Source organism: Lontra canadensis, unplaced genomic scaffold (genome assembly GCF_010015895.1).
Source record: "Lontra canadensis isolate GAN:19392208 unplaced genomic scaffold, GSC_riverotter_1.0 scaffold42, whole genome shotgun sequence".
NCBI lineage: Eukaryota > Metazoa > Chordata > Mammalia > Carnivora > Mustelidae > Lontra > Lontra canadensis.
Genome location: NW_022631036.1, coordinates 12,698,359 through 12,702,300, shown reverse-complemented (window position 1 = coordinate 12,702,300; position 3,942 = coordinate 12,698,359). Strand labels below are relative to the sequence as shown.

Genomic DNA, 3,942 nt, shown 5'->3' with positions numbered 1-3,942 from the left:
CCTGCCTCTCTGCCTGCTTGTGATTTCTCTCTGTCAAATAAATAAAATCTTAAAAAAAAAAAAAGAATAATCCTGTGTTTCTTCTCTATTATTAAGAGTCCCTATGGTTTGCTTTCCTCTTTTTTTTCCCTTCCCACATATTCATGTTTTCTTAAATTCCACATATGATTGAAATCATATGGTATCTGTCTTTCTCTGACTTATTTCACTCAGCATAATACACTCGAGTTCCATCCACGTTGTTACAAATGGCAAGGGTTCAATTTTTGATGGCTGCATAATATTCCACTCATATAGATACCACCTTTTCTTTATGCATTCACCAGTTGATAGACATTTGGGCTCTTTCCATAATTTGGCTATTGTTGATAATGCTGCAGTAAACATTGGGGTACATGTCCCCTTTCAAATCTGTACTTTCGTATCCTTTGAATAAATACCTAGTAAAACAATTGCTGTATCTTAGGACAGTTATATTTTTGACTTTTTGAGGAACCTCCCTACTGTTTTCCAGAATGGCTGCACCAGCTTGCATTCCCACCAACAGTATAAATGGGTTGCCCGGTTTTCACATCCTTACCAAAATCTGTTGTTTCATGTGTTTTTAATTTTAGCATTCTGAAAGTTGTGAGGTGGTATCTCACCATGGTTTTGATCTGTATTTCCCTGACAATGAGTGATATTGAGCATCCTTCATGAGTCTATTATTCATCTGGATGTCTTCTCTGGAAAAATGTCTGTTCATATCTTCTTCCCATCTCTTAACTGGATCATTTGTTTTTTGGGTGTTTGTCACAATCTCTTCTCAAACAGTGTATTAATCTACAAGAAGGAATGTAGTAAGGGGAGATATTTTATTTAACTTGGGGGAAAAAATCAAGAAAAAAAATATCTTCCCTCCTAATAGCAAAAGAAAAACATTGGATCAAAGATCCTAAGAGTTTCATCTTGTATGTATATCTTGCCTGCCAATCTGATTGACTATCAACTTCTCAAGGATAGATAGGTATTCTACACCTCTGTTGTCCCCACAAAAGTCAGCTCAGTGTTTCACTGTAGGAGTCTAACTAATGCTTAATAAATATTTGCTTGTTGAATTACTGAATGTTAAACAAAATATTGAAAGAGAGAACAAGCCAGGGCTAAGGTACAGGGACTTTTTTGAAAAGCATACTCCCTTTCTGAGACACTGTTTCCACTCCTTTCTTAAGTACTCTGGGACTTCAGTGATATTGCATACCATTCCCTAGTACTGTTTCTCTGGCTTTGGAAGGAAAGGGTGGTTCTCCTCTCCTACACCCTTCCTTGGCAATGATCAAAAAGATGCTATTTCTATCACATTTGAAAACAGAACAGAGAGAATTTACTTTCAGCTGCTTATTAGACATATTTAATGAACACCAACAATCAATTGTACATCTTTGTTTTGTTGCTAAGAACACTAATGAGATGCAATAAACCCATACTAGTAGCAGTCAAGGATCATGTATAAATCTAACAGTAACCTGTAACTGCTTAATTCCCAAATCACTTCTTTAAATAGACACTAGAAGGAAGCTACTGTAACCCTTCATGCACCAAACTAGATTGGTTCTACTTTAACACATCCCTAACTCAATTTAACAGCATTTCTTCAATCGACTGGTGGCTCCTATTTTCTTGTGCAGTAAGGTTTATCAGTCTAATGATAATTTGCATGATCATACTGGTATGATATAAAAGCATTTTTTCAAGTAAAAGTTATCATGGATGAGAAAAATTTTCTATCTCTAGACAACTGCAAGATTAATCAACAGTTAATCTCAATCTGATTTCCTGTCCACTCACAGGGTTTCAGCCACTGATTTGGAAGAAAGTCTTGAGGGGTGGTTACATGGACAGTCTGTTGCAGTTATACCACTCGGGGGTCAAACCCCAGGTTTACTATTTGTATAATGTTGGGACATATAACCTCTTTGGCCTCAATTTTTCAACTCTAAAAATAAGATGAAAAAAATTAAAAATAATAACAGATATGAAACATTAAAAATGCAAAGGTAGGTAACTTTCTAACCAGAGAACCACTTAGTATTTTGAGGCAAAATTCACTATTTTAGCCATTTTAGTTGTACAATTCACAGCTTTTATTATATTCACGATGTTATACAGCCATCACACCCCCCCCCAAAAAAAAACCCATATTCATTCAGAGGTCAGGCAGTCACTCTGTAATATTCCCCACCACAGACCCTGGCAACCACAAATCTGCTTTCTGTTCCTACGGATTTGCCTATTCTGCACATTTCATATAAATGGGACAGTACAATAAAGAGTCCATGAAATTTGCTAAACAGACTAGTTAGCACATATCTAAAGTTTTGAAGATAAATAACCAAAGAATTAGAAACAATTAAAAAAGATTGCCCCTGGGGAGAGAGAGTGGAATGTGGAGAGAAAAAGCATGCAAAGCTGCTTTTCACGTTAAGTTCTTTACTGTTCAACATATGTATTAATTGATCATTTAAACTGAATTTAATTCATTACCTGATAGTTGATCATTTTCCTTATAACGAGGGATTTTTAAAACTTAGTATTTATCTCATCAAGTTATTTGAAGAATAAGTGAGATAACACTTGTGAAATATGTGGCCCATAGTCTGGGATGCAGAGGTACTTGACACATGTAAGCTACCATAATTATGACTAATCATTATTAACCAGATGTATTAACCAGGATTGTATGTTTGTGTCCCCTCCAAATTCCTATATTTAAATCCTAACCCCCAACAGGAAGTTATCAGGAGGTAGGGCCCTTAAGAGGTAATTAATTCATGAGGACAGAATCTTCATGATGGGATTAGGGTCCTAAGAAGAAGAAACAGGACAGAGCTTGCTTCCTCTATATTCTCCATCACATGAAAAGTATGAGAAGATGGTTGACTGCAAACCACAAAGCGGAACCTCCCCTGACATGGGACCTGCCAGCACTTTGATCTGGGACTTCCCAGCCTCTGGAACTGTGAGAAATAAATTTCTGCTCCTTTAGCCACCCAGTCTTCTGTCACAGTAGCCAGAACCAACTAACACATCAGGTTATCAGTGTTATACAACAATGGAATCAGAGCCATGTTGGGGCAGAGCCTAGAGTACATTGATGGAGATGAACAGTGAAATCCCATGTATTTTATGGATATACCACTAATATAATATCAAAATAGTTAATTAAATATAACTCTTAAACTCCCTCCATTTCTTATATGATTGGATAAATTTGATTGAGAAGAAAAAAAGCCTTTTAAATAAGACAAAACAAAAGCTGTCACTGAAGTTCCACCAGCCCATATGCAACAGCATGGCAACCATCCCCTCCAGCAGCTAACTCGTGGCCACCCAGGACTACTACTGGCACTGCCTGGGCTCCACTTCCAGTAACAGCTCCTTCGAAGTGCAGAGTATGGTGGGGAAGTCACTCGTCACCACCCAGGTCTCCCCAAGGCCAACCTGGGTCACTGGTATGCATGCTGCTGCTTCTGGAAGTCCACTCTCCTGCTCATGGCTACAGTGTTGGAGTCCCCAGAATGCTCAGAATCTTGCCAGGCCTCCAGCAGCACAATCACCTGCCACTTGGCTCTGGAAGCCATGAGGAGGCTTCCTGGTGGCCAGTCTGCCAAAGCCAACACCATGCCACCATCTTGAGTGGCCACCACCAGGCTTCAGGAGGCGCTAGACTCATCAGAGCCCCTCCCCTACCCTCTCTTCCCTTCCGCTCCCCATCAACTAGGCAGGTTGCAGCAAGCAGAAGCAATTGGGTTCTTTTAAACCAAAGTAGCAAAACAGAAAAAAGGAAGTTGAGAGAATCCCACTCTTTACTATCCAAGCTGCACCCAAGCCTTCTTCACACCCTGAAACCGTGTGCTTTGCACCAAGTGGAAAATAAACGGAATTCTGCATTTTAAGTGTTAT

The 3,942-nt window shown here is 38.9% G+C and overlaps 1 pseudogene; it reads left to right on the top strand.

The window, feature by feature from the left end:
- The first annotated feature begins 3,331 nt into the window (after positions 1 to 3,331).
- Positions 3,332 to 3,675, top strand: LOC116875679 (annotated as a pseudogene).
- The last annotated feature ends 267 nt before the right edge of the window (positions 3,676 to 3,942 follow it).